At 37.4% G+C, this 15,049-nt stretch overlaps 1 protein-coding gene across 2 annotated transcripts in view; it reads left to right on the plus strand.

The window, feature by feature from the left end:
* The window catches only part of MARCHF8 (membrane associated ring-CH-type finger 8), a 113,470-nt gene that overhangs the window by 46,732 nt on the left and 51,689 nt on the right, over positions 1 to 15,049 (plus strand). The gene's annotated exons all lie outside the window — the stretch shown is intronic.

Below are 15,049 nucleotides of genomic sequence, written 5' to 3' on the forward strand. Positions count from 1 at the left end.
ATAGTTAAATATATATTACAATAAATATAGACATTGATAGAAGAATGACGAACATTGAGGACCACCTAATTTCAATTCAGGTGGGTTAAGTATAGCGTTTTGGAGAAAATATTCACATGGAGAAGTGAGTCAAGATTCTTGAGTAACCTTGATTTCTCTAAGAGAAAGTGCCTTTATGAAGTATTATCCCAGTTGGAAATATTACATGTTGAAAGCGGAAAGATTACTGTGGAATAATTTGAAGAGATTAAAGTAGGAGAGCTTGGGACTAAGGAGATAGCCCTTTTGGTAGAATATGCACCTTACATGTGAAAAACCATGAGTTTTATTTTTGGTACTGCATGGATTCCAAAGGTGTGCCAGGCTCAGGCACCAGACTTTAGGTAACAATGCTAGAAGTGGCTCCTTTAGAAGGTAAAGATAAAATAAGAAAATGAGGGGACCTGAGAGATAGCTTGGAGATAGGGTTTTTGACTTGCATGCAGGACAGTGGTTAGAATCCCAGCATCCCATATGGTTTTCTGAGCCTGTCACAAGTGATTTGAGCATAGAGCCAGGAGTAACCCCTGAGCACTGCCAGGTATGACACCCTCAAAAACAAACAAAAAAAATTTATCTTACAATCTCAGCAGTTCTTTGTATCAAACAATTAAACAATTAATTAAAGAACCATGCTTTACAAAATTGTTAGTTAAATTTTAGGTACAATATTTTTTTATCATGACTTAAAATTTAGTTACTATGATTTAGAAATTGTTAGACATAGAGTTTCAGGCATATAGTGTTTTAATTCCAAATCTACCACCAGTCTCAGAGTCCTTCCACTGAAGTCCTGAAGTTCTCTCTACTCCACCCCAACTTCTTATAAAACTCATTGAAAAATGTGCTTATTATAGTTTGGGACATGCTTCCAGTGACTCTTACAGTTTTGATTTATACAGTTACCATATCTCTATATCATCACAGTGTCCAAGGCCTCTGACCCTATGTTACCACTATACCTCCTTTTCCGATTCTTCTCTTTCCATCATACAGGACCAAGGCTTTGTCCACACTTGTTACCTCCCATTCTCTTTCCTTGCTATTTTACATACCACAGATAGTGAGAATATCCTATATTTGTAGATTAGTTAACAATTTTATTTATTTTGACTGTTACGAGAACAGAGGGAGCCATTGTAGTTTTCACCCAAATAATCTTGCTTGGGGCACTTTTGTGTCTGTCCTGAGATTATAGATTATAGATGTGTTTCCTGTAAGTATCAAATGGATGGGGTTGTTTCCTAATCTAGCCCTCTATACTGTGTCTTTTGATGGAAGAGTAATTCAATTAAATTCAAGGAAACTATTATCAGAAAGAGCTGTTGTGCCATTATACAGTGTAGGAAGAGTTGTTGCTTCTAAAATTGCTTATTTAGTTTATATAAGTGACCTTTGAGTAGTTCATTTAGAATTTGTTTGGTAATCATGAATGTTGCCAGTTGTTTTTTTTTGGCCTCACACAGCAGTGCTCAGGGGTTACTCCTAGTTCTACATTCAGAAATTCCTCCTGGTGATGCCTAGGTGACCATATGGGATGCTGGGGATTGAACCCGGCTTGGCCAACTGTAAGGAAAGTGCCTTACCTGCTCTGTTGTTGATCCCCCTCCCCCCTCCCCGCATCAGTTCTTTTTTGTTTGAGAATGTTTTTTACCTTTCCATTCTTTGCAAAAATGAGAGGTTTTTTGAGTGGTGGACTCTAGATTGAAAACTTCTTTCATTCAGTTACTTGAATATGCCATTTCATTCTTTTTTCCTGGACCATTTTATATGGGCGATCTGATGTGGTTCTTACATTCTTTCCTTTACATTTAAGGTTTTTCTTTTTTCTTACTGCTGTAAGAATTTTTCTTTCTTTCTTTTTTTTTTTTTGCCATTTCAATTATTATATGTCTTGGTGGTGTTCTCCCCCCAGCCCCCATGGTGTTCTTTTTGAGTTTATTTTGTTTGGTACTCTCTTGGCTGCTTGAATTTTCACAGCTGCCTCTTTCCAGCTGTCAAAGTGGGAAGTGGGAAAGTGGGAAGAATGGGAAGTTCTCTGTCTGCTGTTATTTCTTTCACCACTTGTTCTTTCCTTTTCCATCTTTTCTCACATTTTGGTATTCCTACATTTCAGAATATAGGAATTAGAGTTATTCTAAATATATAAACATTCCAAATATCCTGTCTCCCCTTGTTCTTTGCATTTGTGGGTTTTAGTTGTTGAATTTAAGGTTCCCTATTACTTGAGAAGTGATCTGATGAATTGTTTCTACCAAATGGTGACAACAGAACATCTGCATTTCAGTTTATTTTCTAATAATGCAGGATAATTTGAGCATGCTTAGATAATTGTCAACCCACGACTGCGTTTTGAAGCTGTATACTGTCTGAGAGGTATAAGTGCTATGGCCAATCTGCCTGAAAAAAGGAGATCTGTGTATTTCGGATTAGAGAGCATATGGACATTGGAGGTGACAACTTTCTGGCCCAGGGGCTGGGGCTGGGGCACATTTTGCTACCATGTTGCCAAATAAAAATCCATTGTGATCATACCAAATTTCCTTTTCTACCTGGAATATGAAAATTATATTTTATCTATAATACCAACACTGTGTCATCTTAATTTTAGCTGCTTAGTAGATGTTTATTATAGCTTAAATGTTATTTTTCCCATGTTCTTACTTAGCATCATTTATCTTCTTTGCTGAAGAGTTTACTAAAGTCCCCTGTCCATTTGAAGAGGTGATTTCTTATAGGCAAGCTTATTCTAAATACTGATAATATATCAGATACATATTTATTGTTTTCTCCCAATGTCTATATTGTCTATTCATTTTTCATTGTCTTTTAGGTCAAATATTTTTTATTTTGATAAAGTAAGTTTTATTTTCAGAAAAATGTTTTAGGGGCCAGAGTGGTGGTGCACGAGGTAGGGCATCTGCCTTGCATGCGGTAACCTAGGATGGACTGCAGTTCAATCCCCCAGAGTCCCATATGGTCCCCCAAGCCAGGAGCGATTTCTGAGCGCATAGCCAGGAGTAATCTGGGAGCATCACAGGGTGTGGCCAAAATCGCCCCCTCAAATGTTTTAAATACATTTTCTTGTTCTAAAGTTTTTGTACTTATTCCAGGATTGCAATGTATTTTACTTATACTTTTTCTTCTAGAAGTTTTTTACAGGCTCATAGTTATAGTTTTTACAATATGATTTTATAATATATTTGGAATTACTTATTATATATTGTATGAAATCTGTATGTAATGTCATTTTTTTTGTATATGAACATTCATTTGCCTCTAACATTTGTTGAATAACTGTCTTCTCTATGGCATTACCTTTAATTTGTTATTCCTGTATTTTATACTTATTTAGGGAACATAACTTTTTGAATATACATATTTTCATTTTATAAGAAGTATATTTTAAACATTAGATAAGTAGTCTTTTTGTATATATATTGCCTCTTCCTTATTTTTAATTTTCATATAAATTAAAAATCAGATTGTTGCTTCACAAAAATGTCTACTGGGACATTGATTGAAATTGGAATCATTGAATTTGTAGCTTGGTTTGCAAAACTGAAAGTAACAATATTGACTATATATAGAATATTTCTCTTTAGGCTATTTTACTTTTTTTGAGTATTAAACAGATTTCACTATGTAGGTCTAAAACACCTCCTGTTTCTCTTAATTATTTTGTATTTTTGGTACTGTTGTATGTGATAATTTGCTGCTCTAGCCCAGGAAGAGTACTCTGGCAGTGCTCAGAGGCGTCCAAAGCTGCTCTTGTTGGTGCTCAAGGGACCATGGTACATGGGGCTGGCATGCTAAAAGGCAAGTGCTTATTCCTGTACTATGTCTTGTGGCCCAATGATACTGCTTTAATTTTTTAATGTTCTGCTATTCATTTTTATATATAGGAATAAAATCTAGTTTATGGGTATTGATTTTATATCCTGCAGATTTTTTTATTTGTGGTGCTGGGAATTGACCTAAAATTTCACATTTGAAACGCAGGTGCTGTGCTGCTGAGCCACATCCTCAGTCTTTTGTTCTACAATTTTTTTTTTTTTTGATTTTTGGGCTACACCCGGTAATGCTCAGGGGTTACTCCTGGCTATGTGCTCAGAAGTTGCTCCTGGCTTGGGGGACCATATGGGACACCGGGGGATCGAACCGCGGTCCGTCCAAGGCTAGCGCAGGCAAGGCAGGCACCTTACCTTTAGCGCCACCGCCCGGCCCTTGTTCTACAATTTTCACAGATTGGCTTGTTCCTGTTCTAATAACTTTTTGTCATATTTACTTTCCATTTCTTATAGAGTTGACTTAGTTATCTAAATAGTTTTACATTTTCTTTTCTACCTGGATATTCTTTCTCTCTTTTTATCCCAGTGAAAACCTGTATTAATTTCTTCTATCACTACTATTACAGAAGTGGTGATTACAGATTATCCTTATGTTGTTTTTGGTATTTTGAGGAAAGTATTCACTCTCTGAACATTAAGTGTTTTGTGTGTGTGTGTGTGTGTGTTTCCATTTACAGAACTCTCACACTTGGTAGGCAAGTACTCTACTGCTGAGCTACATTCTTGACCCTGAGGAAATATTTCTACTTTTCTGAGAATGGATCATGGATTTTGTTAAATGTTTTTTCTTTGTCTTATCAAAAGTAAAGTTGCCCACTAGGTAAAATCTTATTAAGTAAAAGCTTGTGCAGTAGGAAAGAGAGTGAGCTGAGCTCAACTATTTCTTATTTTAGCCAAAAATGAGCAGATGTTTTAAAAGGAGAATGAGAGAAGTGGGGAAGGCTTGAATGGGGAAGTAAATGAGTGAGTAGAGTGTTAAGCAGAATCTTGAAAGTCAACATTTACAGAAATAAGGAAATATGGTTAATGGGGGTTAAGCTATCTAAATCTTCTGTCACTATTTCTCATTTGGAAGTTCTATGATAGTGATTGTTCATATCACTTTTTGCAAAGATTTGAATAGTCATCATGTACCAATAATTCTTTATTTATATATTGGTTTTTGGGCCATACCTGGTGGCACATAGAGGTTACTAGTTCTGCACTCAGAAATTGCTCCTGGTAGGCTCAGGGGACCATATGAGATACAGGAGATCAAATCTGAGTCAGCCTCATGCAAGGCAAACATCTTACCTGCTGTTCTATTGCTCTGGCCCCCAAGAGTTCTTAAATTACTCAGTTTATTGGTACTATAATGTTTTTATTTTGCATATTAGTCACAAATCTTCAGAGGATGAAAACACAAAGTGTGTATATATTATTCATGTTTATCTGTTTGTGTCTTCATTTGCAACTGACTATAAGTTAGAGATTTTTCAGGACACTTTCCTCAGGTTTATTTACTTTGGTAGAAGGACACACATGATTAGGAAATCAACTTATTTACTAGAGCACAATTTATTATGTTATATTATTTGTTATTTGTATAGTTATTTGTTTATATAATATGTTGAATTATTTATGTTAGATGATACTAACGAATATAGATCAATAGGCAGATGGAAACAATGAATAGGGGAACACTGAAGCTCTTTCCTCTTGAGTTTTTATGAAGGCTTTATTACATAGACACGACTTTTTTTACTTACTGGTCATTAGCAATTTAACTCAATATCTAGCCTCTCACCATCTCAATGGGAAAAGAGATGGAAATTTTAACCCATTATTTATGCTGCTTTTCTTAATATCAAATCCCCATTCTCAGGTGTTTTTTAAATTAGCTCCATTAATATAATATTGATATCTTTACCACTCCCAATACTGAAGGAAATACCATGTCTTTGAGGAAGCTGTGAGCTTGGAACTGTGGATGAAGACCAACATTATTATATTTTTGCATTAGGGTCATATTCATGTTCAAGGTTTACTTGTGCTCAGGGATATCACTTGGGGCATGATTTGGGGGACCATTTGTTTTACCGGGATCCAACTGGATTTGGTTGCTGTAAGACAAACACCCTAACCTCTGTCCTAACATATTCTGCCAGAAGGCCAAGTATGTATCAGAAGTATATTTTGATAATTTTAATATGAGTTTAGGAAACATCTGAACTATGTTTCCTTTAAGCCACACTTTTTTTAAAGTATAACAAGTTTATTAGGAAAGAAAGGGAAGTAAGGTGAGTGGTAAGGTAAAATATGTAGTCAGGAGAGAGCGCGGAGTCTTCATTGTAGAGAGAGCCAAAAAAAAAACACACATCTCAAGAGAGAAGATGTGGACAGCCTGTTTTGGGGCAGGACATATACCTGGCACATTATGATAATTATTCTTGTATCAGAATGTAATTATGGAAATCGAGAAATCTCATCATCTACTATTTGCTCCTGTTATTTTCAGGAAAGTTAATGATGTGTTTCAGATCTGAAGTCCTGAGAGTCAAGTGAGCTGAGTATGTGTCCATAATTTATTCAAAAAGTCAAAGAAATCAGGAACATTCATATCCCACAGCAGGGTGGGTGTTCCATCTCAAGCCTAACGAGCAACTCACCCATCTGCTACCTCTTTGAACTCATCAGGCACTTAGTGAATTGATGATGTTCATCTGTACTGATGAGTGCTATCTATCTTCTTTTGTCTAAAATGCCAAAATCTTCTTGAAATAATTTTATAGTTTTCTAGATATCCCTAGATCAGAAATTGTTCCTTAAAGTTAACCATCTGGTTGATACTTTGTAAAGTAACCAACTGTACATTTCATATCTAACTCACTTGATTGTTATTGTATTTTATGCCTTAGAGATTTTTGAATCGATAATCTTTTGCCAAAAATGTTTCTGTGTTCAAAAAAGTGATACTGGCTACAATTTATTTTAATGCTTTTGTCACAAAGTATTAATAGACAATGGTGAAATTATTGGTTAGAGAGTTATTTCTTCTTTAGTATTTAGAAGAGTATAAAAAAAATTGGCATTTTATTTCTACCTTAGAGTCTGATGGAATGAAGTGGTGAAGCCATCTGCACCTTATTTTCCCACTTTCCTTTTCCCTTTCCCCTTCATTGCTGCTGTTGTGGTGATCAGGGTTCAGTCACACATAGATTAAGAGGTTTCATGCTGGGTTGGGTCATACACTTTAGTTAGAGTGTTTTCTTATTTATTTGCTGGGGGTTGCATTCATTTTAGTCGTGGTACTCACAATCATGATTGTAGTGCTTGAGGGATGCCACTCAGATACTCAGTGAGGCATCTGATGCAGTCCTTACACATCTTTTAGTTGCAGTGTTTCCCAGGAGTTTCAAACTTAGTTGTGGTGCTTGAACATCCTAATTGATGTGCACTAGAAATAGAAAACAGACAGTATCAAACTGTCTATATGTAGGTGGCACTTGAGGTTGAACTCATAGACTCATGTTTGCAAGGGCACCACTCACCCATCCTTCAGACTCTGTAGAAATTTTTTGTGAGAAAGTTTTTGGCTCCATTTCTAGTATTTTTAATACAAACTTTCAGGCTATCTGTTTCTTCTTGAGTGAAATTTGGGTTCTACTGTCACAGAACTGTTCGATTTTAATGTTGAATTTATTACTGTAAAATGATTTATAACATTTCTTTATCTGTCTTGACCTAAGTTAAACAATACCTTAGATGGGTTTTCACATAATATAAACAATGTTTTATCCAGTTCTGGAATCTGAAAGTCTCAGATTAGGGTGATAAAATGACAAGATTAGTGCCCATCCCTCTTACAGATCATACACATTTTACTATATCCTTGCATGGTCAAAACATTGAGTATCTTTCAGATTATTTTCTTTATGTGTGTGTGGGGAGGTGAGGTGATTGGATCATACCTGTGATACTCAGACATACTGCTCATCCTGTGCTCATGGGTCACTCTTCACAGTGCTTGAGTTATGTAGTGTTAGGGATGAAACCAGGATTGACCTTGTTCAAAGCAAGCGCCTCACCCTTTTTACATCTCTTGGGCTCTTCCTGTATTATTCTTAAGTGTGTTTTTTAATTTCCAAAATTTTGGGACTTTCCAGAGATCATGTTTTTATTTGTAACTTAATTCCACTTTTAAAAAAATTTAAAATCTTTATTTAAGCACCATGATTACAAGCATGATTGTAGTTGGGTTTCAGTAATAAACTGAACACCCCCCTTCACCAGTGCAACCTTCCCATCACCAATGCCCCCCTCCCGACTCCCCCACCCTTCCTGTATTCAAGAGAGGCATTCTACTTCTCTCACTCTATAACATTGTCATGCTAGTTGTTTTAATTCCACTTTTTATAAGAATTATTTAAGAACTAATTTAATGATTAAAGAACTAACCTAAGTTCTTTTACATTTATTAGACTTGTTTCATGGTATAGAATTTATTTTCCTTTTGAAAATAATTGTGTACTTCAGAAGAATGTATTATGTTATTATTGGATTAAATGGTTGGTAAATGTAGATCTGGTTGGTAAATGGTTGTTAATGTAGATAGTGTTTTTCCAGTTCTATTTCCCTGCAGTCTAATTGTCTTAATCTAAAGAGTAGTGATAAAATTGCTAGCTATTGTGTGTATTTGTTTCTCTTTATAATTTTTGCTACATTCTTTGCTCTAAAGTCTACTTTAATATACATTCAAGTTATTTTGAATTCATACCACCCTACATCAGAGCTCATTTCCACCACCAATGCTCCCATTTTCCTGCCAACACTCCCTTCTGCCTGCTTCTGGGGCACATAGTTTACTTTTCCTTCTCTCTCTCTCTCTCTCTCTCTCTCTCTCTCTCTCTCTCTCTCTCTCTCTCTCGCTCCTGCACGCTCTCTCTCTCTCTCTCTCTCTCTCTCTCTCGCTCCCGCACGCTCTCTCTCTCTCTCTCTCTCGCACGCTCTCTCTCGCTCCCGCATGCTCTCTCTCTCTCTCTCTCTCTCTCGCTCTCTCTCTCTCTCTCTCTCTCTCTTTCTCTCTCTCTCTCTCTCTCTCTCTCTCTCTCTCTCTCTCTCTCTCTCTCTCTCTCTCTCTCGCTCCTGCACGCTCTCTCTCGCTCCCGCACGCTCTCTCTGTCTCGCTCCCGCACTCACTCTCTCTTGCTCCCGTACACTCTCTCTCTCTCTCTCTCTCTCTCTCTCTCTCTCTCTCTCTCTCTATCTCTCTTTCTCTCTCTCCCCCTCCCCTACTCTCCCCTGTGCCTGCCTCTGGGGTAGATATTTTACTTTTCGTTCACATATTCTCTGACTCTTCCTTTATTATTTTATAAATGAAGGGATGCCATGCATATCACTTTATCCTCTTTCAGCACCCAGTTCTTGTCCAGAGTGATCAGTTCTGACTATCATTGTTTTAATTGTCTCTTCTTTACCCTAACTAACTGCTTCACTAGTTGTATCAAACATTCAACCATGGACTGGTTCTCCTGGCCCTCATTTCTATTATTGCTGGATATTATTATCATAGGGCAGGGGTCTCAAACTCGCGGCCTGCAGGCCATTTGCGGCCTTCCGTACAACATTTTGTGGCCCTGCCCTAGAGGAATCTTTTTTGTTTTGTTTTGTTTTAGTTGTTTGGGTCACACCCCACAATGTTCAAGGCTTACTACTGACTTTGCACTCAAGGATCACCCTGACTTTGCCTCCTACGACCCCCAGGTAGATTGAGTTTGAGACCCCTGCATAGGGTATATCCCTAGGAGTGGTATTGCTGTATAATATGTAAGCTCATTTTTTTTTTAAATTTTTATTGTGACTGAAGTTCATTACACAGAATTATTTATGGTGCATAGTGACAGTGAATGAAGGGCATTCCCACCACCAATGTTGTCCTCCCTCCACTCCTGTTCCCAGCATGTCTCCCATATTTCCCTCCTTTACAACCCCACCCCCCTCCAGAATACTAGTGTAACTGGTCTCCACTTTACAGCTTGTTGTAGGTTGGGTATCTATTCTGTTTGGTGTTCCAGTCTGGTCATTTTTTATTTACACTACATGTTCATATGACTGGTCCTGGTATCATCCTTTCCCCCCTCAATTTATTAGACTGAAAGATTCAAGTTATGCTATTCTGTTGGAGATAAAAAGGTTAAGGAAAAGAGAAGAAAAAATTTGGTATCAACTACTAAATAAGAAAAAAAAGAAAGAAATGAAAATATCACTGAATAATATCCACAAGAGTGAAAAAAAATAAAAAAAATGGAAGAAAAAAGAGAAGGAAGATAATATCAAAAACAGACAAAAACAAAACCAAACCAGAAAAAGGAATGCTGGAGTAGCAGGGTTTGGTGTTACCCCACTTTTATTTTTTTTTGTATAGGCACAGTAAGTATTGGGGAAGGAAGGAAATTTCCGTGGCCTAAGAGATTCAGGGTTTCTCCATCCTTGAAGCATATTGTCATGGGAATAACCACTGGCTCCATACCTTCTCATTGCCATATCCAGGGTTTTTTGTTTGTTTGTTTGTTTGTTTTTTGGGTGTCAGGAAACTTTCCTCTCAGTTGTGGATGAGAAAATCAGGCCACTGTAGCAAGCAATCTTGGTATTTGCGCAGGCACTAGGACAAGGCCTAGGATAGAGTCTTTAAGGTTCTAGAGGTTCTGTTCCAACATTGTTAATGTGTTCAGTTTTCTGTATCATGTGCTCCATGTTTTTGCTAGTTCCCTAAGCCAAAGTCTAGGAAATTATGGTTCCAAAGGTTCTGCTCAGTCTCTGTTGTCAGAATTGGGCCTCTGTACTAAGAAATCTTGAGTTTTGTAAGGGACCTGGGCTATAGCCTAGGGTAGGGTTTTCCTTAATGGTCTCAAAGTAAGTTCTGCCAAGTCATGGTTGTCAAAGTCAGTTTTCTGTAGTTAGTGCTCTTATTTTTTATAGTTCAAAGGACGATACATCTTATTTCCACTTAGTGTTAGGTGATGTGATAGGACCTCTTGATCTTAGGTGAAGTTGTCATTTCCTCGCTGTCCTCGTTGTCATATTAACACTGGCACAAGTAAATCTCCCAATGGAGCTTAGTTCCTGGTGTTGTTGCAGGAAGTTGTTTCAGTTCTACATCTGGGATCTGGGGTTTAAGAATGAACTAACACTGTCCAAACTCGTGGAGACTGTGTTGTATCCACATGACATATGTCCAGGATGGGAGGCACCCTTGTGTAAAAAGTGTGAGTTCCTATCCTTAGAAGATAAGATCTTGTGTCCTAGTCCATGATGTCCCCTTTTTTACTGTGCCTAAACAAAAACATATGGTGTCCTTTTGTATTGCTGGTGCTATTCCGGTTGAGGATGACAGGCTACACATACAGTATCTGTGGTGTGATCTGTGCTTTTATCCCAGGCAAGACGTTTTCTTGGTTTTTGTACCAAACAGCACCAAAACTGGTGAGGATAAAGAAAATATGCATATATAAAAAATAGAGCAAATAGATAAAACTGAGATTAAAAAAAGGTAAATTAAGAAAAAAAAAGGAAAAAAAGGTAATTGAAAAAAGAAAGTGATGGGGAGGCTATCTGTATGTTTAGGAATTCGTATCTTAAGATACATTATTATAAAGGTATTAAGCTTACATAGGCAATATTGGCCTCCCAATTAAGTCTTCTGAGATATTCTTGTGGGGAGTGAAAGCCAAGGCATTTTTTTGTATCACAGACTTTGGTCTAGAGTTTAAGATATGCTTTGTGGCATTTCAGAGTCTGTAATGTCCTTGAGCTGGGGGTTTTGCTGCAGCTGAATCCGGTATCATGCAATAGTCCACAATTTTATGGGGGTGAGAGGGGTCACAAGCATGAGTCAGCAGGCATGTTTCTTCCTGAGACACGAGATGGGTGATTGAGAAGGTGTCTTTCATTGAGAAGCTGGATGGTGGTTTGTTGGGGAAGGAGGTCGGTCTTGATGCCTAATGAGTTAAGAACTGAGGGAAAAGAGGGTTAAATAAGGGGGAGATAACAAATCTGGGTTGGGATATGGGGGAATAGAAGGGTCTTTGGGTGTGGAAGGACAATGTATAAGAGGGGCTATATACATATAGATGAATAGTTTAAGATTAAGGCTTGGCAGTCAGAGAGGACAACTGTATAGAAAGTAACATTCACATAGACATTGATTTCAGAGATCTATTTGAGTGCTATCCTCCATATATAGGGTATTCCATTTCATTTCCTATAAATAGTCAAGAATTAGAGTATTTTTGGACGATGTTAAAAAGGGAATTTGGAAAATGGTCATCAGTAAGAAAAGACACTGCTGCAGGTGGTCTGCTATGGAATTTTCCTTTGGCTAGCTGTCCTGGCATGTGGGGTCTCTGAGCCCAGCTCTTGCCTCTGCAGTTTGTGAATGCATAGGGGGAGGAGTTTTCCTCCACCCCATCCCAGCCCTCAGGGCCCAGGTTACCAGATCTGGCCGTGAAGATTATTCTGATGTGGGGGAATCTGCCCCCCCCCCCGACTAATTGGCAGTCCGGGAGGTCTTTGGCTAGCTCTCCCACCCAGTGCCCACCACATACCAGTTCAAGACAGAAAGAACTCCTGGCATGAGGGGTCTCAAGCTCAGTTTCTTTTTGGGAGGAATATCCATATTATTTTTGAAAAAGGCTGGACCAGTCTACATTTTCACCAGCAGTTAATGAGAGTCCCTTTTTCCCTGTATCTGTGCCAGCACTAATTATTCTTGTTCTTTATGATATGTGCCAGTCTCTGTCATGTGAGATAATACCGAGCTGTTGTTTTGATTTGTATCTCTCTGATGATTAGTGATGGGGGGGGGCATTTTTATGTGCATTTTTGGCCATCTGTATTTTTTCTTTGAAGAATGTCTGTTCATTTCTTCTACCCATTTTTGAATGGGGTCAGATATTTATTTTCTTGCTAAATTCTGTTAGTGCCTAGAATAATTTAGATATTAATTCCTTATCAGATGGGTATTGGATGAATATTTTCTGCCATTTTTTGGGTAGTCTTTGTATTCTAGTCAGTTTCCTTTGAAGTGCATAAACTTCTCAGTTTAATGTAGTCACATTTGTTTATTTTTGCTTCCACTTGCTTGGTCAATGGTGTTTCATCCTTTTAGATGCTTTTAGCTTCTATATTATGGAGTGTTCTGCCTTTCTGTGTACTTTATGGTTTCAGGCCTGATATCAAAGTAAGTACTCCATTTTTTGATTTGACCTTTATGCATGATGTTAAGGAGAGTTCCGAGTTCACTGTTTTTTTGCATGTACTTGACCAGTTTCCCCACACCATTTGTTTTTGTTTTTGTTTTTTTTTTTTTTGGTTTTTGGGCCACACCCATTTGATGCTCAGGGGTTGCTCCTGACTATGCACTCAGAAATTGCCCCTGGCTTGGGAGGACCATATGGGACGCTGGGGGATCGAACCGCGGTCCGTCCTACGCTAGGGCTTGCAAGGCAGACACCTTACCTCTAGCGCCACCTTCCCGGCCCCCCACACCATTTGTTAAAGAGGCTTTCCTTGCTGCACTTTGTATTTCTGCCCCTTTTTCAAAGACTAATGGATTGCAAATTCAGGCAGTCAGTCTCAGAATAGTCAAGTCTATTCTATTGATCAGATTTCTTCCTTCCAATACCATGTTGGAAGATATTTTCTTTCAATATCATGTTTTAATGACTGCTGCATTAAAGTTAAAGTTAAAGTTGGGGAAAGTGTTATCTCCCATCTTCTATTTTCTTTTTTTTTCTTTTTTTTTGGGGGGGGGGGTCACACCCAACAGTGCTCAGGGGTTACTCCTGGCTCTATGCTCAGAAATCGCTCCTGGCAGGCTTGGGGGACCATGTGGGATGCTGGGATTCGAACCACTGACCTTCTGCATGCAAGGCAAATGCTTTACCATGCTATCTCTCCGGCTCCCCATCTTCTATTTTTTAAGGATTACTTTGGCTATTTGTGGATGTTCACATTCATTGTTCCAAATGAATTACAAGAGTGTTTGATTTCGTTCTTTGAAATATATAGTGGTTATTTTTATCGGAATTGTTTTAAATCTGTACAATGCTTTGGGAAGTATTGCCATTTTAATTATGTTACTCCAAATCCTTGAGCAGGGTGTAAGTTTACATTTCTTGTGTCTGATTTTATTTATTTATTTTTGTACTTGGTTTTCTGAAGCACAGTAGTGAATGGGATTATTTTTAATGTCTCTTTCATCTCTTTCATTATTTGTATGTAGAAAGGCCATGGATTTTTGCATGTTAATTTTGTAGCCTGCCACTTTACTATACAAATTTATTATTTCTAGAAACTTTGGTAGAGTCTTCAGGATTTTCAGCTTTTGGGAGTATTGCCATTTTAATGATGTTAATCTCCTAAGTCATGATCAGGGTATATGTTTTCTTTCCTTCTGTCCACTTTTATTTCTTGAAGCAGTGTTTTCATAGTTTTCTTTGTACAGATCTTTCACCTCTTTAGCTAATTAGACTCCAAGGTCTAATACTTGAGTTTCTATGGTAGGATTGTGAATAGATTTTTTAAATGTGTATTTGTTTTTCATTATTTGTATATAGAATGGCTGGATTTTTGTGTGTTGATTTTGTAGCCTGCCATTTTATTATACAAATCTTAGAAGCTTTTTGGTAGAGTTTTTAGAATTTTCTTAGTATGTCACCTTCAAACAGTGAGAACTTCACTTCTTCCTTTATTATCTAGATACCCTTGATATATTTTTCTTACCTGATTGCTATGGCAAGTACTTTCAGTAATAAATTGAAAAAAAAGTGGTGACAGAGAGCAAGCTTGTGCTAGATATTGTGCTAGATCTTCGAAGAAAGAATGATGTTTTTCCACCATTGAGTAGTATGTCATAGGCTTTTAGTAAATTATTTGCCTATTTTGAGAAAAGTTCTTTCTTTTTGAGGGTTTTTAATCATAAAAGGGTGCTGGATCTTTTGAAATGTTTTCTCTTCATCTATTGCTCTGATAGTATGATTTTTATATATTCTTCTATTGATGTGGTGTACATTGATTGACTTGCTTATTTCAATCATCTTTGTATCTCTGGGATTAATCCTACTTGACCATGGTATAAAACCTTTTAGTTGATTTGTTGGATTATATTTGCTAGTTTTTTG

Source organism: Suncus etruscus, chromosome 17 (genome assembly GCF_024139225.1).
Source record: "Suncus etruscus isolate mSunEtr1 chromosome 17, mSunEtr1.pri.cur, whole genome shotgun sequence".
NCBI classification, from domain to species: domain Eukaryota; kingdom Metazoa; phylum Chordata; class Mammalia; order Eulipotyphla; family Soricidae; genus Suncus; species Suncus etruscus.